Raw genomic sequence first — 23,642 nt, 5'->3', positions numbered from 1 at the left:
TGTCGACGAGCGCAGGGAGGAAGAACCGGAAGTCTTCAGTTGCAGGCCCGCCACGGGAAGCGAACTGTATCCGACATTCGTCCCCGGGACACTGCAGCACCCAGCTCCCGCACCGGAAGGAGGGGAGGGGGGAAGGGGGGCTTCGAGGGGGGGATAGATGTCAGGGGTTCAGGAGCAGAGACGAGGGCAAGGGAGGAAACAGAGAGCGAGGGGGAGGAGGCAGAAGAAAAGATGAGTGATGACGACGACCCGAGATCTCCTAGTCTTTCCAGTGAATCAGAAGATTCACAGGAAGGAGCGCCAGTGGCAAGGGCAAGGGGGGAGCTTAGGGGGGCACCCCAGGAAGAAGGGTCCAGAGGGGGCTCAGAGAGCAGCAGTTGGAAATCGGGGCCAGCATCACCAGCAGAACGCAGTGGGGAGGAAGGGCGCCAGGTACCGAGTTCTGGCAGCTCGCAGCAGGAGGGAGGGCACGAGTCAGGAGTGGCCACACCTCCATCGGGGAGCGAGGAAACGGTCAGGAGGAAAGTGGAAGGTTGGGCGCGCGCGCCAAGTTCAAATACACAGGAAGGTGGCGCAGTAAGCAGCCCGGAAAGGGAGCCAGGTCCTAAAGCCCGCCGCAAGGAGACAGAAGGGTCCGGGGGGTCAGCGTCAGAAGCGTCCCGAAAGGAAGAGACCACGGGGGGCAGAGGGACCCAGAGAAGAACGGTCAGGCGGAAAAGGTGGAGTAAGGCTAGGGTACTTAGCTGGTGTACAGGGGGCGGAGACTCAGACGGAGCTTCGCCGGTCTAACATTAAGACGTAGAGCTGCACGCAGCCGCTTGAGAATGGAAAATGTAACTCAATAAAGACTTTTACAAAGTGATCGCTGGCTAGCGTGATCCTCTGTGAGCTAAGATCTTGTAGCAGCCCTGACACATACGCTTCCCAGTCTCCGGATGCTGCGTTGAACGGCGAGAAGCTGCTGTCAGTTGCCATTCTGAGTTCCTTGGGTCCCAGAGCTGAAGCCTGGCTACATGGTGCGAGGCAGCGGTGCGGAAGGTGGCGGTGCTGCAGTGCTGTGTGTGGTGGTCAGCTCAGCAGGATCCCACCTTCGTCGCCAGTGAAATATACTCAGAGTGGATTTCATGCTCTTTATTCAGCTCATACTGGTGAGGAGGGAATGAAAATCCCCTCAAAGTATCTGCTTTATATACATTATTTACACAATGGGCTGCACGTGATTGGCTAATTCCGGAATTCTCCTGTAGACCAATCAGGTTGTGGATTCATAGGATCATAGAGTTGGAAGAAACCACAAGGGCCATCGAGTCCAACCCTCTGCCAAGCAGGAAACACCATCAGAGCACTCCTGACATATGGTTGTCAAGCCTCTGCTTAAAGACCTCCAAAGGAGGAGACTCCACCACACTCCTGGGCAGCAAATTCCACTGTCAAACAGCTCTTACTGTCAGGAAGTTCTTCCTAATGTTTAGGTGGAATCTTCTTTCTTGTAGTTTGGATCCATTGCTCCGTGTCCGCTTCTCTGGAGCAGCAGAAAACAACCTTTCTCCCTCCTCTACGTGACATCCTTTTATATATTTGAACATGGCTATCATATCACCCCTTAACCTCCTCTTCTCCAGGCTAAACATGCCAGGCTCCCTTAGTCGTTCCTCATAAGGCATCGTTTCCAGGCCTTTGACCATTTTGGTTGCCTTCCTCTGGACACGGTCCAGTTTGTCAGTGTCCTTCTTGAACTGTGGTGCCCAGAACTGGACACAGTACTCCAGGTGAGGTCTGACCAGAGCAGAATACAGTGGCACTATTAGTTCCCTTATCCTAGATGCTATACTCCTATTGATGCAGCCCAGAATTGCATTGGCTTTTTTAGCTGCCGCGTCACACTGTTGGCTCATGTCAAGTTTGTGGTCAACCAAGACTCCTAGATCCCTTTCACATGTACTGCTCTCAAGCCAGGTGTCACCCATCTTGTATTTGTGCCTCTCATTTTTTTTGCCCAAGTGCAATACTTTACATTTCTCCCTGTTAAAGTTCATCTTGTTTGTTTTGGCCCAGTTCTCTAATTTCTCCCTGCTTCGTTTGACTAATCAAGTCTTCTCATGGAGAGGGCTTTTTGTTTCATATCTGATCTGAACAAGAGGCGAGATGAATTAAAACATTACAGTCTAGATTCCACAGCTAGTATGTGCATGCACCATGTCATGTCATCAATGATAAAGTAGGGGGGGCTGACCTGCCCCTCAAATTTTATTCAAGTTGGCAACCCTGGCTACAGCCTTTCCTCCAATACACTTGTTCCCCCCGTTAGAGGTGGGTCTGAGACCCTAAAAATAAAATCTGAACAAAATTGAAGAAGCAGCGAGAACAGGTGTCCCAAGTAGGCACAACCAGTTTTGGCAAAGCATAATCTTATAGTGGGGCTAATGGTTTAAAAGATAAACATACAGAGCTTTAAAAGCATTATTTTTTTAAAAAAAGTGAACAGCCCATCTTAAGTAAGGGGAAAGGGTAAGGCCAGCAATTGAACCAAACTTTAATTTTCTGGTATTTTTAGCAGTCATTCAAATTACAAAACTAGGATTCTGCAACAACAGCACATGCCACAGTTTTGGAATCCATTGTCGGTTCTTAGAATATAGGAAGCATATCAGAACCATTGGTCCATCTAGATCAAAATTGCCAACACTTACTGGCAGAAGCTTTTCAGGCAAAAATCATTACCAGTCCTACCAAGAGATGCTGGGGATTGAATCTGGGATCTTTTGCTTGCAGAAGTAGTGAGCTGCAACACTTCCCCCTCTTTTACATGTGTCTTCAGATCCTCACTATGGTAGGTATCTAAATCCTTCCCCCACTCTTAAAATAAACAACTTATTAATATTGAACAAAACTATTAAACTGGCAGTTTTCTTTCTTTCTATATGCCCCCCCCATTTTGCATGCAAATTTTGCTGCGTTCTTCCCTCCGATGTCACTCCAGTGCCTGGTGACCCCAGCACATGCACTTTTCCACCCACCCACCCCACTAGCAAATTGTCCTGTATTTGCTCTTCTAAATATGGCAACCCTAACCTAAACTTAAGCTGGCTAGGTTATATAGCAGCCATAAAGATGTCCATACTCCCTCAATCCCTGTTCTTGTTTCAGACCTTACCTGTACTTATCCCCCTTTCCCAACTGTCTTACTGGCATCACTTACTTAACAATTCTATTTTTGGAAGGAGAAGCAGAGTGACATGTCAAGACTTTATATTGTCCCAAGACCAATGGAGGTCTCAGGGCCCCAGGTCTTAGGCAATTAAAGCAAATGGTGCACACAAGCCTTGCCTTTTCTTAAAATTTCCTGTGCACACACCACAAAAATAAAGAATCAATTTTTACAACTAACTCCAAAGAAGCAATTAAATATACGTGATGTTAATAGGAATATCAGCTTCCTAACAATTATAAATCTATTTAACACTGGGTTATCTCCATAATGTACACTCAGGATCACTTAAAACAACGCTTTGCAGATTAATTTTTAATTCTAACTTTTTCTAGCATGGTGTTTGGAAGAGAGAAAAACAGTGATGTTTGAACTCTAAATAAAATGTTCTTTCCCCTGTTAATATTTATTTACATTTTTCTATTTCATAGATTAATTTTAGGCCATTTAAGAACAAAAGAACTGCTAAGTGCTAAAAGTTCCCACAATACAGTACCATTTCACAGTACCATATACATAAAAAAGGTAAAGGACCCCTGACAGTTAAGTCCAGTCACAGACGACTCTGGGGTTGTGGAACTCATCTCGCTTTATAGGCCGAGGGAGCCGGTGTTTGTATGCTGTCAGGGAACTGACATTGGAGCAGAGTGGAGAGGCTAGGCTCCCAGATTCTGCAGGAGAGGGAACTAGTAAGGGAAGAGAGAGAACATCCTCTGGGGAAAGAAGTCCAGGTGACACCAGGAAGAAGGGAGAGGCAGAGAGCACTTCGGAGGGGAGGCTCCGAGACTCTTCCAGTGAAGTCAGTGAGGAGAGTGGAGGACCGCCGCTTGGCACGCCCACTCTGCGCAGAAGGCTTCCGCACAGAGAGGCGAGGCGAAGGTTGTCCGTTAAGGAATTCTTATGCTGGAGGAAATTTAGGAGACACCCACTGACGGATTCTGCCAGCGACTGAGCAGCAGCGCAAAAGGGCTGCTCAGCCAGGGAAAGACGCAACCACCCAAAGCAGTTGGGAACGGCTGGAGTTTTACACACAAGCAACCCCAATTCCCATGATATATGCAGACAGTTTTTCCGGGTCATGTGGCCAGCATGACTAAGTCACTTCTGGCAAAACCAGAGCAACTCATGGAAACGCTGTTTACCTTCCCACCGGAGTGGTACCTATTTATCTACTTGCACTTTTTGGAGTGCTTTCGAACTGCTCGGTTGGCAGGAGCTAGGACCGAGCAATGGGAGCTCACCCTGTCACAGGGATTCGAATTACCGACCTTCTGATCAGCAAGCCCAAGAGGCTCAGTGGCTTAGACCATATACATATATGTATACAAATTTGCAAAGTTTTTACCTTGCCTCTCATGAACACTGAACTGAAGGGAAATGAGACCCACCCAACATGAAGCAAAAATAAAAGTCAGGAACCAACACTGTATTTCAAGTATTAGAAGAAATATAGTGCTACTTTTAAATAACAATTATAATTACAATAATAAAATATTCTAACTAGAATGAATCCCTGTAGCCCATAGGAAGAAATATAACTTCTGCAGTAAATGGAGTTTTATTGTTCTCACTTGAGTGGTCTCCATTTTGCATTTGTGTGGCCTCCATCGAATGAGACTTAAATATTACAGAGCATTGCTTTATCCTCATGCAAATTTATCTTACTTGTTAAAAAGCATAATGGCATCCACTTCTATGAGAAAAGTTATTACCAGATCCATTGCAGTACTTTTCATCAAGCAATAAGATTATTCCCATTCAAACAACAATAATTTTATATAAGTTGGAATGTAGATACAAATGTCTGTAAGTTTCTTATCACAATAAATGCAATAGAAATGTGCTTAAAAAATGGGTTGATTTGTTTTGGTTAACTGTTCGTATCTGCTGCTTGGTGAATGTGCTTATATGTAACATTGATGCAAATTCATGATTGCGCAGAAGGGGCTTTGGGTTGCATTCAGGAACATTTCCTTGAGCTTGGTATGGTCAAACATCCACAGATGAAGTTTCATAGATACCCATACATACATACAGGGAACATTGTGTTGACAATGCAATATTGTGAACTGGCCTTTAGAATTTAGAGAAAACACAAAGCTGTTTTCTCTGTGCGTGCAAATATCCATGTCAATTTATAATAAAATATCTGTTTTTCTGCAAGTAGTTTCCATATCCCCTCCCTTAGAAGATGTGATTGTTGAGTACAGAAAGAAGGGAAATCTTTCGACTTCAAACAACATTTGCATATCCTCTACTATTTGATCCACTGCAAGTAGATAGCTCCTTTTCATGAAGCTGCTCTTAACTGTTCTGTGGAAGCAGATTTTCATATTTCCTAAAACTAGAATAAGCCCCTAAAATAAATAAGAAGAAAATGACCATTGGCCATTGTCAGGGGTTCAGGAGCAGAGACGGTTTCATCCGGGAGTCCAAGGCAGTAGGGGGCAGTCCTGTTTTCTTCGTGATGAAGAAAGACACGCCCCAAAAAAGACTTGTAGTTGATTTTCGCCTCTTGAACAAGATGACCAAGCCCTCTGATTTCCCCATGCCCAGGATTGACGACCTCCTAGCGACGGTGCGCAAGGGACGCGTGTTCACCAAGTTGGACCTGCGAGGGGCGTACAATCTCATCCGCATGAGGGAAGGCGATGAGTGGAAGACAGCCATGTTCACGCCTCTGGGCACCTACGAATACAGAGTGATGCCGTTTGGATTGCAAAACGGTTCTCACTGTTTTCAAGCTTTCATGCATCATGTGTTGGCGGGACTCCTCTACAAGAAGTGCGTCTGCTTCCTGGATGACATCCTGATATTCTCCGAATCGCAGCAAGCACATGACCAAGACGTTCGGGAGGTGCTGAAGAGGCTGCAGCAGCATAGACTGTGCGCCAAACTGGAGAAGTGCCAGTTCGACACGACGGAGGTGGATTTCTTGGGCTACAAGTTGTCGGACAAGGGGCTAGCCATGGACAGCGCCAAGGTTCGCGCGGTGTTGGATTGGAAGAGCCCGCGCAACCGGAAGGAGGTCCAGCGGTTTGTGGGCTTCGCCAACTTCTATCGCAAGTTTATCAAGGGGTTCGCGATGCAGACGGCGGCGATTACGGACACGCTAAGCTCCAAGAAAAAGAGATTCATCTGGACGGAGCAGGCGGAGCAGTCCTTTCAGGCACTCAAGCGTCTCTTCGCGTCGGAAGAGCAACTGCTGCATATCGACCCCAGCAGACCGATGCGGGTAGAGACAGACGCGTCCGATAGAGCCGTGGGAGCTGTCCTGCTGCAGAGAGACCCGCAGGGGGTCTGGAGGCCGGGAGCGTTCTACTCCAGAAAGCTCAGCAAGTCGGAGCAGAACTACACCATCTGGGACAGGGAGTTGCTGGCCATTCATGCAGCGTTCAAAGCGTGGAGGCATTTCCTGATCGGCGCCAAGCACACAGTGCAAGTCTGCACGGACCACAAGAATCTGGAGCACTGGCGCACGGCGCAGTTCCTGAACCAGAGGCAGATACGTTGGGCAGAGTTCTTTGCTGACTTCGATTTCCGAATAGAGTACGTCCCAGGCGACACCAACATCATGGCGGATGCACTGTCCCGAAAACCGCAATACCTCGAAGAGGCGACGCCAGCGGCAGCCATGCACATCTTCGCGCCAACAGCGTGGGCGTGCGCTTCAGCCACAGTAGACCTGGATGCGGTGCGGCGGGCGTTGCAGGACTCATTCGCGCAGGCGAAGATGGCCGAGGTGCACAAGGGCACGGCGAAGAGCGACGAGTTCCAGATACGAGACGGCTTGCTCTTACGTAAAGGGGCCATCTACGTGCCGGGAGACGAACTTCGCGCCAAGGTACTGCAACAGTTGTACCCACGCACCCACGGCCGGACACTTTGGCACAGAAAAAACGGTGGAATTAGTCGCAAGGGACTTTTGGTGGCCCAGACTGAGAGGGGAGGTCGCGGACTACGTCGCGAGGTGCGACACCTGCCAGAGGGCCAAGCCGGTGCACAAACCACCGGCGGGACTGCTGGAACCGCTGCAAACGCCGTTTGAACCGTGGGAGAGGGTGGCCCTGGACTTTGTCACGGATCTACCCAGCTCGAGAGGCAAGACAGCTGTACTAGTGGTGGTGGACTTGTTCACCAAGATGGCACATTTCATACCGTGTGCGAAGGTGGCCACGGCGGAACAAACAGCCAAACTGTTCATAGATCACGTGTTCAAAGTGCATGGGCTGCCGCGGTCTATACTGTCCGACCGCGGACGCCAGTTCATCTCGAATTTCTGGCAGAAGCTGATGGGCTTCCTGAACGTCAAGATCAACCTGACATCAGCGAGACACCCGCAGACCAACGGGCAAGCGGAGAGGGTCAATGCCATCATGCAGCAGTACCTGAGATGCTATGCCAATCAACAGCCTGCGACGTGGGTGGATTACCTGCCGCTCGCCGAGTTCGCCTACAACAACACGAAGCACGTGTCCACAGGGGTGACGCCGTTCTTCGCCAACAATGGGAGGAATCCCAGAACCTTCCCGGGACTGGAGAGAGTGGGGGAAGGGGAACCGCAGACGGCGGACGCTTTCGCGTCTGAGTTGCAGGAGGTCCACGATCAACTCCGACGGCAGCTGGAGCTAGCGAAGCACGCATACAAGGTGCACGCTGACAAGCACAGGCAGGTTGGCGAAGAGATTCGAGTGGGAGACTGGGTCTGGTTGGCAGCCCACGCAGTGCCGACCAGATCGTTAGCCAAGAAGAAGTTGGGGCACAAGCAACTCGGTCCATACCAAGTCGAAGCACAGATCAACCCAGTAGCTTTCCGGCTGGGGCTGCCGGAGGGTTCCAGGATGCATCCGGTGTTCCACAGGTCGGTGCTCACTCCCTACAAGGCACCTCACAGATTCCAGGAACCAGGAACGGCACCGAGTCCGTCTCAGGAGCGGACGGAGGCGGGGAGATTGCCACAGCAGGACCCCATCAACGAAGTCATGGAGATTTTGGACTCCAGATGGGGGGAAGAGGGAGTAGAATACCTCCTAGCCAGAGAGGGCACCCGGGCCAGTGCTAATAGCTGGGTGCCAGACTACGCTTTGGAGGAACCCCTGCTCAAGGACGAGTTTCATGCCCTTTTCCCACACAGACCCATGCCAGCAGGCTTCTTCGACGACTGGTTGTTCACGCCCACACTTTCCTCCAGCACGTTCCATGGATTCGACTCGGACGGGGAGCCCGCACCGGGCACCCGTTCCCCAGAGGGGTCACCGGAGGGTTCGGCGTCAGACACCTCGTATTGGTGGGACGATCGACCAGAGGAGCAGTGGCGCCGGAGGTGGCTGGAGATGCCAGGTCGAGCGACCGACGCAGAGACTGACAGGGACGTGTTCGGGGAGGATCTTGGGTTCGAGCACGGCGGCACTGAAATGGAGGCGGAGCAGATCAACGTTGACGAACGCGAGGAGGAAGACTCGGAGGTCTTCAGTTGGCGGCCAGCGACGGGGAGCGAACTGTATCCGGCATTCACTCCCGTGATGATGGAGCACCCAGCACCCACACCTGAAAGCGGGGAGGGGGGAAGGGGGGGCTTCGAGGGGGGATGGATGTCAGGGGTTCAGGAGCAGAGACGCAGAGAAGGGAGGAGACAGAGAGCGAGGGGGAGGAATACGAAGGAAGGATGAGTGGGGATGACGACCCGAGATCACCGAGCCTGTCCAGTGAGTCCGAGGATTCCCAGAAGGGAGCGCCAGCGGTCAGAGCAAGGGGGGAAAGCAGGGGGACACCCCAGGAAGAAGGGTCCAGAGAGGGATCAGAGAGCAGCAGTTGGAGATCGGGAACCACGTGCCCAGCCGGGAGCAGCGGGGAGAAAGGGGACCAGACATCGGGTTCCGGAGGCTTTCAGCAGGAGGGAGGGCATGAGTCAGGAGTAGTCACGCCCACCTCGGGAAGCGACGAAACGATCAAGAGGAAGGTAGAGAGTTGGGCGCGCGCGCCAAGTTCAAATGCAGCGGAAGCTGGCGCAGTAAGCAGCCCGGAGAGTGAGCCAGGTCCCAAAGCCCGCCGCAAGGAGGCGGAAGGGTCAGGGGGGTCCGCGTCAGAAGAGAGTAGGAAAGAAGAGACCCCGGGGGGCAGAAGGACCCAGAGACGGAAGGAAAGGCGCAGGAGGTGGAGCAAGGCTAGGGTATTAAGCTGGTGTGCTAGAGGCGGAGACTCAGACGGGTCTTCGCCGGTCTGACATAGAAGACGTAGGGCTGCACATTGCAGTTTGGAAATGGAACCTGTAACCCAATAAAGACTCTTTTAACGTGAACGCTGGCTAACGTGGTCCTATGTGAGCTGGGACTGGGTAGCAGCCCTGACAGCCATGATAACTGAGGCTGATCATCTGGAGTGAATCATATTACTTACCCCCATCCTATGCTGTATTTTGCTATGGTTGTTGGGAGTGGGGGGGGAAGGGCTATTCTTATACCTTGAAATACTGTTAACTTTCACAGTAGGTTTATACAGCTCTGGGATCTTCCTCTCGATCATTGGTCTGAGGTTCTCTTTCAACTTCTTGTAGTTCCTTTTTCAATTCTTGTTGATATTCCCTTTGGTCAGCAGTAAGCAGGCACTTATTTTTCCCCATTGCTTCACCACATCTGTTCCCAAAAAATGAAGAAAACAATTCACACTGATAAATTTCACCACGGTATTGGACCATAAAGTTTTGTTTTTGTCTGGCACCAAGCGTGACTTAGGTGGGGCAAGTGAAGGAAAAGCCATCAAAATTTAGAGGGTGGATGTGGAATTCAACTTGTTCAAATGGTTTCAATTTCCATTTTCCTCCTTCTTTAATTACCAATTCACCATATGTACTCCAATTACCTCTCATATTAATTTTCTTAACACTCATTACCTCCAGCGGAGATAGCCAATAAGGGACTTTTGGCTCCAATATATTTTTGTATCTATCCCATACTTCTATTAAAGAACTCCTGAAAATGTGGTTTCCCGCTCAGGCTTGTGCGATTTTGAATATGACACCTGAAGCTGGAGGATGCCCCACGGTGATTGGTGGAGCTGCAGTTTGCAGTGCTAATCAGCTTGAAGCATGCTACAAGTCTTTCATAACATTATTGATATAAGTAAAGAAACATCTCATGTGGGAAAAATAGACACAATGTTTCCTTAAGAATTAAAAATTCCAGCACTCTCCATATGCAGCAGAATGAGGTGGCCAAATGGACCATACTACTTCAAGATACAGGTGGGGAATAACACTTCTATGCGTAAAAACCAAAGCCTAGCACATCATAGAGAAGGTACTTGTCAATTAAAAAAGCTAGCCTTTCCCCTGCTTTGCTGGCTTTCTAGTTGCAGGGAACTTTTAGTGTGTGAAAGCAATTTTCCATAAACTCTTGCAGTTTATTGGACAGTTTCAGATGTCTTTGTGTTGTTGTAAACAAAATCTGCCCTTATTCCTTTATTGGAGAACCTTGTAGGTTCTCCATCGGCAGGAGAAAATAACAGAGGCCAACCAGAGAATATTGAGAAGCAAAGCAGCTAGTAAGCCTGATCTTTATTAAACTGTTGCAACAGGGTGCTCCTCTCACACGCAGGAGAGGGGAGGAGGACCGCGAACAATGTGTGCTTGCCATTTTGAAATTCCCTGCCCTGGAGCTCAAGACCACCCCCACAAACATCATACCTACATCACAGAAAAGGAAAATTTCTACAATAGAAATTTGAATGTTGTTTTTCCTGTCTGCCAAGTTATCTGATAATGCCTTATCTGATTGCCTTTCCTGGTAGTCTGGCCATTCCTTTGAGATGGTAATTACCCAATTCCTGAGACAATGGGAAGCAAAGACAGACCACTGAATACATAACAGTGAAAATACATTATTCCTTTCCACTTGGGATAATCTTGCCATAAATGCCCAAAACTAGCCTGACTAAGGAGTAGTGGAGAGGTATACTTCTGAATATTCAATAATTCTATCAGATTGAGGTCTGCTGCTTCACATCAACAAGCTGAAAGGATTTACTCTATGACTTTATACTTTCCTTAATGGTAAATATTAAGTAGGGTAGACAAATTGCAGTATTGAACTACTGTAGTTCCCATGCCAATATTGTGTTGTTTAGTCGTTTAGTCGTGTCCGGCTCTTCGTGACCCCATGGACCAGAGCACGCCAGGCACTCCTGTCTTTCGCCATTTAAAATTCCTTCTTGCTCCCTGTCAGTGGAGGCTCATCCTTAAGGGGGACTGGGGCACTGCTCCACCAAGCTCAATTGCTTCTCTGCTGTCCTCCAACAGCCTGCTTCTTTCTTACATCCTCTCTAGGGTTGGCATGAGCAGTGAGCTCTTTCCTCCTCAGTCTCAGGCTGCCTTTGCAGAACTCAACGAGGGGAGAGGGGCATGCCCCACATGTCCAGGGGAGGAGAGGGGCAGGGAAGCTGCTGCTCAGGCTCCTTGAGTGCGCCAGGTCAGACGTGACCCGGAGGCGGAGCTGCTGCTGTGACTGGGAGCGAGGTGCACTGCGGCCACCCACCCTCCTGCTCTCTTCCCTGGGTCAGGCCTAACATAAGGACAGAACTCTGGCCAGCAGAAGCAAAGCAGCTTAGGTCAGCTCCTTCTCACACAGAGCCAGGCACCAATGAGGGAGCCTGCTTTAGGGGCACCTGTTTGTGCCCCCTGCCACAAATTTGTGCCCACACATGCTACACTGTAGTTGGCTTCATCCATGGGCGTAGCCAGCATTTTTGTTAGTGGGGGCAGGCCTTTTGTTAGGGGCTCAGAACCTCAGTTAGCTATGTATTTTTATTTATTTTTATTTAGTTGGCCCCCCTTGGCCACATCCATGGCTCCATCTATCATAACATTTTGGAAATGCCCTGACCCACCCACCCCAACACTGATGTTGATTTTCTGAGATATCAGGCGCTCAAGCACAAGATTCCACCTAAACATTAGGAAGAACTTCCTGACAGTAAGAGCTGTTCGACAGTGGAATTTGCTGCCAAGGAGTGTGGTGGAGTCTCCTTCTTTGGAGGTCTTTAAGCAGAGGCTTGACAACCATATGTCAGGAGTGCTCTGATGGTGTTTCCTGCTTGGCAGGGGGTTGGACTCGATGGCCCTTGTGGTCTCTTCCAACTCTATGATTCTATGATTCTAAGTCAAACATAAAGAATCGCTGCTGTTTCTTTTTGTGTAGCCTGTTTAGACTGGAAATTTGCCTCAGTTTTTTATTCTCTAAGGAAGGTTCTGTAAAGTGCAGGATAATGTAGTAGCTCACAGCATGGCAGGATGATCCCAAGAAGCTCAGTTAGTTGGGGACATGGGCATAACCAGGGGGTGAAGCGGCCACCCCTAAATCAAGTAAATAAATAAAAATACAGAGAGTCTGATATTCCAGATGCAATCACACTTCTTCCTTAGGGCAGCCTCCTATTCATTTATTTCTTGTTGAAAGATAAAGAAGTGTTTTGCAGAAACTAGCAACAACCTTATATATCAAGAAGACACATGTAGTTCATAGTAACTGTCTTTCAGGGCAGTTTGTCTAGGAACAAAATCAAGTGTTGCTATGAACAGTGACTAGTCACTAGAATAATAAAATGAAAGCTGGAGGTGGGGTTCGGGGTGGGGTTAGTCTTTCTTTAAACAAACATGTAAGTATGGATGCCAAGCAGAAGAAGAAGTAAGACAAGCGTTTCTGTGGGGGAGGGAGTTTATTGACTGCTCAGATATAAGACTCACAACATCATTTTATAACCAAAGAAAATGCCTTTATGTGACCATTAAAACAAATCAACTGGAATTAATGGTATATTCACAGAAAGCCTTTAGCAGAATCATTTCCTGTCCTCGGAATCCAGCTGGAAGTGTTGGGCGAGCCGACTGCATAATCAAAAAGGCCAGTAAGTTACTGTGAGACAAACAGAGGAAGCTGTGTTCCTTTTCAAATCTGTCTGTCAACAGTCACACACACCAAGCAAAAGCCACCCATAACAGACGTTTTCCTTGATAAATGGGAGAACTGTCTGATAATCAACAACCATATCATTTTATCCAGTAGTATTAGTTTGATCTGACGGAAACTGCACATTTCCCGAGAAGCACTGAAAGAATGCTTCATTTAACTACAAAACCCCAAATCTGGGATCCCATCACAACTGATGTTTGGTAAAAGTTTTGCAGCAAAACCCCCACATTTTGTAACACCCCATAGAGTAATTGATACATCAAACCGGGGTTCATAATTAATATCCAAAACCCAACATTGTCCGGTTCACTCCAAACTGGTGCCAAAGTCTGGCAAAAGTTTTGTAGCATTTTGCCAGACATTGTAGAATTTTTTTAGCATTTTGCCCGACAAACCAAGTAAGTGACAGGGGTCATAAGGTCACCCCAAGACCCAACATTGCCTGATTCACTCCAAATCAAGGCCAAAGTCTGGCAAAATGTTTGCAGTAAAAACCGCATGTTTTGCAGTGCCCCCCAAACGGAGTGGTTCCTAGCACATCAGGAGGAAGAGTCAAGACAACCAAAAGTGGTTGTATTTATTAAATATAACAACTTGAGGATCAGCAAAACTAGTCAGATTCGACCAATGTAACCAAATCAAATTACTGGTAAGTCTGGGCAGGTGTGCTTGTTCACCTCCACCCACAAACACGCAAGTGCTCAAACAGAGCTCTTTGCAGATCCTTAAGAATCATGTCACAACCCAAATCAGAAAGATGCATACCACCAGGTCTATACAACTGTGGGGCACAGAACATAATTCTGCCATGAGGGATATAAGCACCCACATTTTCAAACACAAACATTGTTGTAGAATGATTAGCTTTATGTCTTGCCCATCCACCTTCTTAGGAAGGCTGCCCCCACTCCATAAGCACCTCTACAACATTCCAAACCAAACTATGATAAACTCAGGGATGAGGAAGCACAGCTGATATTTAGTGATCTCAACTGAATTTACCTCACCAGATTGTTATCCCCAAGATGGATGACCAGAATATCAGGGTTAGGGTTAGGGCTAGGGCAGGGGATAGGTGAACGTTCAGGGTTAGGGTTAGTGCCTGGGGTTTTTCCCCCCATGCTTTTTAAGCTTCTAATGATATTGCTTCATTTTTATGAGACTGGATAATTCCAAAAAGTAAGCAAACTACCTGAAACGTAGCAAAACTAAGAGAAATGTGAAAACCAAAAGTGAGATACCAGAAACCCAACAAGGAAGGAATTCATGAAAAAGGAAAATTGCCAGACAGAGACTTTAATCAAATCATTACCAAATTCACCAGAATCCCAAAACCAATTGAAAAGAAGCAGAAATGTGAGAAGCAGAAGAAATACCACCAGAAACCCCCCAAAAGAGGGGGAAAGTAAATTGCGCAGAAACCCCAAAGCCAGTTAAACCCTAGTTTTGCATGGTGTGGGGGTGATTTTGCTTTTCCCTGAGATGTTTACTGCGTGAGTTTCTTGAATTTCTATTCAATTGGTTTTCTCATCTTTGGTGGATGCGGTTTGTTTCTGTTGTTTCTGGTTTGTTTTTGGGATTATGTTGGATTTTTTCTGTGGTTTTCGTTTCATAGATTCTTTTATATAAATTACAATTGTGAAATATACTCAGAGTCTTGTATGTATTTCATGCTCTTTATTGCCCCCCCCCAACCTCAGGCTTTTATATACATTATTTACACAATGAGTCCCGTCTGACTGGCTAACTCTGCTTCCCTCCTGGAGCCTGATTGGCCTGCAGGAAAAAACCAATCAGTTGTTGCCTTCTAGGATCCAAGGTTAGTACATAACAGATTGGGTGCTGGATTTATGGTGAGTTTGCTTCATTTCTAGGTTTTTTGGGTTTTGCACCTTTGAGAATATTAATTTGTATGAGATCTGATAATCCCAAGAATAAAAGAAAAACCACCAGAAATGAAGCAAAACCACCAGAAATGTCTAATGACCATTCCAACAATGAAGTCAACCACTAAAAACACAAAAACCTACTGAAAAGAAGCAGAAGAACCATGTAAAAGCAACATCAATGGAAACTGACAAAGAAGCCAACCAACCCCAAACAAAGCAGATTCACCAGAAACCCCCAAAGCATTCAAAAGTATTACCACCAGAATGCAAAAACAAGAAAACTTCTCAAAAGAAGCAATAAAGCAAAAGTCCAAAAAACAAGCTAAACCAATGGAAAAGAAATGAAGCCAGCTGCAAACGAAGCACATTCACCAGAAACCCAAGACTAAGTGAAAACTAGTATGCTGTGTTGGTTAATTTCTGTTGCTTGAAGTGCTTTTGGACTCCCACAAATTGCATGCTTGTTGAGTTTCTGGTTTTGCTTTTTAAAAACTGGTTTCCAGTTTCTTGTGGCATTGCTTTGTAATTGGTGGCTTTACTGCTTTTTTGTTTTCTGCTGATTTGTTTAATTTGGGGTGGTTTTGCTTGTTTTTTGCATTTAATTGTTTTGAGAGCCAGTGTGGTGTAGTGGTTAAGAGCGGTAGTCTCGCAATCTGGGGGACCGGGTTCGCGTCTCCGCTCCTCCACATGCAGCTGCTGGGTGACCTTGGGCCAGTCACACTTCTGTGAAGTCTCTCAGCCCCACTCACCTCACAGAGTGTTTGTTGTGGGGGAGGAAGGGAAAGGAGAATGTTAGCCGCTTTGAGACTCCTTAAAGGGAGTGAAAGGCGGGATATCAAATCCAAACTCTTCTTCTTCTTCTTCTGCTTCTTTTACTTTGAATGGTTCTGCGGTTTTGGGTGAGATTGTTTCTTTTCCATTGATTTGGCTTGGTTTTCATGTCTCCTGGTTTTGCCTCATTTTGGGAATATTTCTTGGTTTTTGTGCTTCTGGTGGTATGTCTTCGATTTTTTGGCATAACCAAGCCAAAACACCAAAAACACAGAAACAAATCATAAAGAAGCAGAGCTACCAGAAATCCAAAGCAAATTAATCAGAAATCCAAACAACCTATGAAGATGATGCAATACCAAAAGAAACACAAAAGCCAATTAAAAAACTGCTAAATGAAGCAACACCACAAGAAACAAAGAAAGCCTCATGACCTACGAAATGAAGCAATAACACAAAAGCCCACAAAAAGAAGCAAAGCGTTTAGGATTAGGTTTGGGTAAAGGTTAGGGTTACAGTGAGAGTTGGGTTTGAGTTGGATTAGGATTAGGAGTTAAAGTTGGGGTTGAGTTACGGTAAGAGAAGAACAGCAGAAGGAGAAATATAATTTTATTACTTAGGGTTAGGGTTAAATTAGGCTTAGGTTTAGACTGAGGCTTAGGTTTGGGTTAAGTTTAGGGTTAGAGTGAGGATTAGGTTTGAGTGAGGGTGAGCATTCGGGTTAAGGTTTGGTATTGGGTTGGATGTGAGTTAGGGTAAGAGAAGAACAGCAGCAGGAGCAATATAATTTTATTATTTATACTCCACCCAAGTCACTTGTGGCCGCTTTCAATAAAAGGTAAAAACATGAGCGCACTCCAAGTGAATGCTCATGAATGTAGAAACTCTTACTTCCCATAGAATTCCCAAAGAAGACCTGGGAATTGTAGCTCTGAGCTTCTTTGCAGAGGGTTGGACTAGATGACCCTTGGGTTCCCCTTCCATCTCTACTAGGATGCTCCCTGTCTCACTCTCACTCACTCACTCACTCACTCACACACACACTCCTCCTCTCCTTTTCCTGGCAGTTTCACCTTTTTCTGCACTCCTAGCTCGGAAGGGCAGAAGAGGCTGTGCTACCGCCATGTTGGGCGAGAGCAGGGATACCGGAAGGAGGTGCCACCGGAGGAGAGGCAAGAGGGCAGGAAGGGGAGGGAAACGGGCGGAAGAGCCTGTGCTGCCGCCATCTTGGGCGAGGGCAGGGGTACCGGAAGGAGGTGCCACCGTAGGAGAGGCAAGAGGACAGGAAGGGGAGAGAAACGGGCGGAAGAGGCTGTGCTGCCGCCATCTTGGGCGAGGGCAGGGGTACCGGAAGGAGGTGCCACCGGAGGAGAGGCAAGAGGACAGGAAGGGGAGGGAAACGGGCGGAAGAGCCTGTGCTGCCGCCATCTTGGGCGAGGGCAGGGGTACCGGAAGGAGGTGCCACCGGAGGAGAGGCAAGAGGACAGGAAGGGGAGGGAAACGGGCGGAAGAGCCTGTGCTGCCGCCATCTTGGGCGAGGGCAGGGGTACCGGAAGGAGGTGCCACCGGAGGAGAGGCAAGAGGACAGGAAGGGGAGGGAAACGGGCGGAAGAGGCGCTGCGACGTTGGGCCAGCCGAGACGTGCCGAGCCAGGCTGGCCCTCTCTCTCTCTCCCGCCCACTCTCTCTCGACCCGGCTCTCCCCAGGGGGCAGCCCCGCCCCCCGCCCCGCCCTCACCTGCCTTTCTCCCCCCGTGGCCTTCCTCTCGTGCCCCTTGGCGGAGGGATGGGGCGGGGGGGCCGCGGAAGTTTATATACAAGAATATACATACCTAGATATAGGTGTCCGTTTGTAAATATATAAAAATAAAACGGATATATGTATATGTGTGTGTATATATGCGGTGCTTCTTTTCTTAAAAAAATGATTGGGGGTACTCTCATTTTGACTCAAGAAAATCGCCATTTTTTAGTTCAAACCGGGAAAAATAAATACAGTAAATGGACAAAAGTACATTTACAAAATGTTTTATGCATTCCTCGGTGCCCCCCCCCCCCCCAGAAATTAGCGTGGTGTTTTTTGGGTGTGCACCAGAATCACCTAACCAAAGCAAAAAGGTGTTCTGGGTTCAATCTACGTAAAAAGAAGATGATAACGCTCTCATTGGGCTTATTTCAAATTGGTGTTTTCTGGGTTAGAATGCACATTCAACCAAACATCGCAGAGTGAAATGTTTGTTATCAAAGAACACTTTGCGATTTTTGGTTGAATGTGCATTGTAACTCCAAAAACACTTATTTGAAATAAGCCCAATCAGAGCGTTTTCATCTTCTTCCTATGTAGATGGAATCCAGAAGACCTTTCTGCTTTGGTAGTGTGATTCTGGTGCAAACCCAAAAAACACCACGCTAATTCCAACTATATGATTCTATGATTTTATGAATTGAAATAATCCCAATCGAACCATTCGTCTTTCTACGGATAAGGAATCGGAAATATGCCGTTTTGTTCTCATTACATACACTTTGCGATTTCTGGGTAAATGTGCATTAACTCCAAAGAACACGACTTTGAAATAAGCGAAATCCAAGATTCTTCTTTCAATGTAGATGGAACCGAAAACAACCTGTTTTGCGTTGTTTATGCTTATGACACTTCGCTTTGCAGCTTGTGGGAGAATGAACACCGAAAGAGCAATCCAAGCTTATTTGTCCTCTTTCTATTGAGATTAACTAAAACACCTATGCTTGATTTGGGCTGATAACAAACATTTCGCTCTGTGATTTTTGGTTGAATGTGCATTCTAACCCCAAAAACAGCTATTTGAAATAAGCCCAATGAGAGCGTTATCATCTTCTTTTTATGTAGATTGAACCCAGAACACCTTTTTGCTTTGGTTAGGTGATTCTGGTGCACACCTAAAAAACACCACGCTAATTCCAACTCTATTCTATGATTCTATATTGTCAGAGCTGCCACCCAGTCCCAGCTCACATAGGACCAAGTCCGCCAGCGTTCACTTTATAAGAGTCTTTATTAAGTTACAGGTTTCATTTCCGAACTGCAGCGTGCAGCTCTACACCTTCTGCCCTAGGTCGGCGAAGACCCGTCTGAGTCCCCGCCTCTTGCACACCAGCTTAATACCCTAGCCTTGCTCCACCTCCTTCGCCTCTCCCTACGTCTCTGGGTCCTTCTGCCCCCCTGGGCCTCCTCCCTTCTACTCTCCTCTGACGCTGACCCCCCTGATCCTTCTGCCTCCTTGCGGCGGGCTTTGGGACCTGGCTCACTCTCCGGGCTGCTTACTGCTCCAGCTTCCGTTGCATTTGAACTTGGCGCGCGCGCCCAACTCTCTACTTTCCTCTTAACCGTTGCCTCGCTCTCTGAGGAGGGCGTGACCACCCCTGACTCGTGCCCTCCCTCCTGCTGACAGCCTCCGGAACCCGATGCCTGGCTACCTTCCTCCCTGCTGCTCTCAGTCTTGAGCGTGGGTCCCGACTTCCAGCTGCTGCCGCCCTCAGTTATGAGCGTGGGTCCCGACTTCCAGCTGCTACTCTCTGAATCTCCTCTGTTCCCTTCCTCCTGGGGTGTCCCCCCGGATCCCCCCCTTGCTCTGCTCACTGGGGCTCCCTTTTGGGAGTCCTCTGACTCACTGCTTAGGCTTGGAGATCTCGGGTCGTCATCATCACTCATTTTCCCTTCGGATTCCTCCCCCTCGCTCTCTGCTTCCTCCCTTCTCTGCGTCTCTGCTCCTGAACCCCTGACATCCATCCCCCCCTCGAAGCCCCCCCTTCCCCCCTCCCCGCTTTCAGGTGTGGGTGCTGGGTGCTCCATCATCACGGGAGGGAATGCCGGATACAGTTCGCTCCCCGTGGTTGGCCGCCAACTGAAGACCTCCGAGTCTTCCTCCTCGCGGTCGCCGACGTTGACCTGTTCCGCTTCCATCTCTGTACCGCCGTGCTCGAACCCAAGGTCCTCCCCGAACACGTCCATGTCAGTCTCTGCGTCGGTCGCTCGACCTGGCATCTCCAGCCACTTCCGGCGCCATTGCTCCTCCGGTCGATCGTCCCACCAATACGAGGTGTCTGACGCCGAACCCGCCGGCGATCCTTCTGGGGAACGGGTGCTCAGTGCGGGTTCCCCGTCCGAGTCGAAGCCATGGAACGTGCTGGAAGAAAGTGTGGGCGTGAACAGCCAGTCGTCGAAGAAGCTCGCTGGCATGGGTCTGTGTGGGAAAAGGGCATGAAACTCGTCCTTGAGCAGGGGTTCCTCCAAAGCGTAGTCTGGCACCCAGCTATTGGCGCTGGCCCGGGTGCCCTCTCTGGCTAGGAGGTATTCGACTCCCTCTTCCCCCCATCTGGAGTCCAAAATCTCCGTGACCTCGTTGATGGGGTCTTGCTGCGTCACCCCTCGCGTCTCCGTCCGCTCCCGGAACGGACTCGGTGCCGTCCCTGGCTCCTGGAATCTGTGAGGTGCCTTGTAGGGAGTGAGCACCGACCTGTGGAACACCGGATGCATTCTGGAACCCTCCGGCAGCGCCAGTCGGAAGGCTACCGGGTTGATCTTTGCTTCGACTTGGTACGGACCAATTTGCTTGTGCCCCAACTTCTTCTTGGCTAGTGACCTGGTCGGCACTGCGTGGGCTGCCAACCAGACCCAGTCTCCCACTTGGATCTCTTCGCCAACCCGCCTGTGCTTGTCAGCTTGCACCTTGTAGGCGTGCTTAGCTAGCTCCAGCTGCCGTCTGAGTTGATCGTGTACCGCCTGCAACTCTGACGCGAACGCGTCCGCCGTCTGTGGTTCTCCGTCCCCCACTCTCTCCCGTCCCGGGAAGGTTCTGGGATTCCTCCCATTGTTGGCGAAGAACGGCGTCACCCCTGTGGACACGTGCTTCGTGTTGTTGTAAGCGAACTCGGCGAGCGGCAGGTAATCCACCCAGGTCGCAGGTTGTTGATTGGCATAGCATCTCAGGTACTGCTGCATGATGGCATTGACCCTCTCTGCTTGCCCGTTGGTCTGCGGGTGTCTTGCTGATGCCAGATCGACCTTGACATTTAGAAAACTCATCAGCTTCTGCCAGAAATTCGAGACGAACTGGCGCCCGCGGTCGGACAGGATAGACCGCGGCAGACCATGCACTTTGAACACGTGATCTATGAACAGTTTGGCGGTTTGTTCCGCCGTGGCCACCTTCGCACACGGAATGAAATGTGCCATCTTGGTGAACAAGTCCACCACCACTAGTACAGCTGTCTTGCCTCTCGAGCTGGGTAGATCCGTAACAAAGTCCAGGGCCACCCTCTCCCACGGTTCAAACGGCGTTTGCAGCGGTTCCAGCAGTCCCGCCGGTGGTTTGTGCACCGGTTTGGCCCTCTGGCAGGTGTCGCACCTCGCAACGTAGTCCGCGACTTCCCCTCTCAGTCTGGGCCACCAAAAGTCCCTTGCGACTAATTCCACCGTTTTTTCCGTGCCAAAGTGCCCGGCCGTGGGTGCGTCGTGCAGCTGCTGCAGTACCCTGGCGCGAAGTTCGTCTCCCGGCACGTAGATGGCCCCTTTACGTAAGAGCAAGCCGTCTCGTATCTGGAACTCGTCGCCCCTCGCCGTGCCCTTGTGCACCTCTGCCATCTTCGCCTGCGCGAAGGAGTCGTCCTGCAACGCCCGCCGCACCGCATCCAGGTCTACTGTGGCTGAAGCGCACGCCCACGCTGTTGGCGCGAAGATGTGCATGGCTGCCGCTGGCGTCGCCTCTTCGAGGTATTGCGGTTTGCGGGACAGTGCATCCGCCATGACGTTGGTGTCGCCTGGGACGTACTCTATTCGGAAATTGAAGTCAGCAAAGAACTCCGCCCAACGTATCTGCCTCTGGTTCAGGAACTGAGCCGTGCGCCAGTGCTCCAGATTCTTGTGATCCGTGCAGACCTGCACCGTGTGCTTGGCGCCGATCAGGAAGTGCCTCCACGCCTTGAAAGCTGCATGAATGGCCAGCAACTCCCTGTCCCAGATGGTGTAGTTCTGCTCCGACTTGCTGAGCTTTCTGGAGTAGAACGCTCCCGGCCTCCAGACCCCCTGTGGGTCCCTTTGCAGCAGGACAGCTCCCACTGCTCTATCGGACGCGTCTGTCTCTACCCGCATCGGTCTGCTGGGGTCGATATGCAGCAGTTGCTCTTCCGACGCGAAGAGACGCTTGAGTGCCTGAAAGGACTGCTCCGCCTGCTCCGTCCAGATGAATTTCTTTTTCTTGGAGCTTAGCGTGTCCGTAATGGCCGCCGTCTGCATCGCGAACCCCTTGATAAACTTGCGATAGAAGTTGGCGAAGCCGACAAACCGCTGGACCTCCTTCCGGTTGCGCGGGCTCTTCCAATCCAACACCGCACGAACCTTGGCGCTGTCCATGGCTAGCCCCTTGTCCGACAACTTGTAACCCAAGAAATCCACCTCCGTCGTGTCGAACTGGCACTTCTCCAGTTTGGCGTACAGTCTATGCTGCTGCAGCCTCTTCAGCACCTCCCGAACATCTTGGTCATGGGCTTGCTGCGATTCGGAGAATATCAGGATGTCATCCAGAAAGCAGACGCACTTCTTGTAAAGGAGTCCCGCCAACACATGATGCATGAAAGCTTGGAAACAGTGAGAACCGTTTTGCAATCCAAACGGCATCACTCTGTATTCGTAGGTGCCCAGAGGCGTGAACATGGCTGTCTTCCACTCATCGCCCTCCCTCATGCGGATGAGATTGTACGCACCTCGCAGGTCCAACTTGGTGAACACGCGTCCCTTGCGCACCGTCGCTAGTAGGTCGTCAATCCTGGGCATGGGGAAATCAGAAGGCTTGGTCATCTTGTTTAAGAGGCGAAAATCCACCACCAGTCTTTTTTGGGGCGTGTCTTTCTTCTTCACGAAGAAAACAGGACTGCCCCCTACTGCCCTGGACTCCCGGATGAAACCGCGCTGCAAATTGTGATCTATGAACTGTTTGAGTTCCTGTAATTCGTCCTCAGACATGGAATACAGCTTCCCTTTCGGCAGCGTCGCCCCTGGTAGGAGGTCAATCTTGCAGTCATATTGCCTGTGCGGTGGTAGCTTGTCAGCCTCTTTCTCGCAGAAGACCTCCAGAAAGTCTGCGTATTTGTGGGGGACTGCTTGCAACGTTCCCAACTGCAGTTGTGATTCCTCCTCCTCTCCCTCCTGTCTGGGCAGGATGCAGTGTTCTGCGCAATAAGAGGAGCCGAAGATCAGCTGTCTCTGGTACCAAGCCAGTGTCGGACTGTGCCTGTCCAGCCAACTCATGCCCAACACAATGGGCGTGTCCGACAGTTGGGTGACATTAAAACTGATGACTTCCCTGTGGTTGCCAAGGCGCATCACCATCGGTGGCGTTTGCTTCACCACCTGCCCCCCTAGCAACTCTCTGCCATCCACTGTGACGACTTGCAGGGGCAGAGTGGCAGGCAGTAGCTGTATAGCGTGCTGCTCCACAAAATCCTGCGCTATAAAGTCTGCGTTGCTTCCAGAATCCACAGAAAGCGGCACTTCGATAGTGACGCCATCGGGTAGCTGGAGAGATGCTGTGAGCTGCACTACTGGTTTGGGTGGGAGGGGGTCCGTGGGTTGCAAGATCGCTGGGGACTGCTTCACTGATGCGTCTGGCTGGGCCCCAGTGCCTCTGTCTCCAGCCAGACATCGTCGTTTCCCTGCTGTGGTTCCCCTTGCTGCGTTGCTGCAGTCACCATTGCTGAGGCTGCAGTGTGCTTGTGGAGCCTCCGGGGACACTCTTTCGCCAAATGGCCTGGATCCTCGCAGATGTAACACTTCCTG

This window comes from Podarcis vaucheri (genome assembly GCF_965113315.1).
Source record: "Podarcis vaucheri genome assembly, chromosome: W".
In the NCBI taxonomy this organism is placed as follows: domain Eukaryota; kingdom Metazoa; phylum Chordata; class Lepidosauria; order Squamata; family Lacertidae; genus Podarcis; species Podarcis vaucheri.
Note: the sequence above shows the minus strand (reverse complement) of the source record.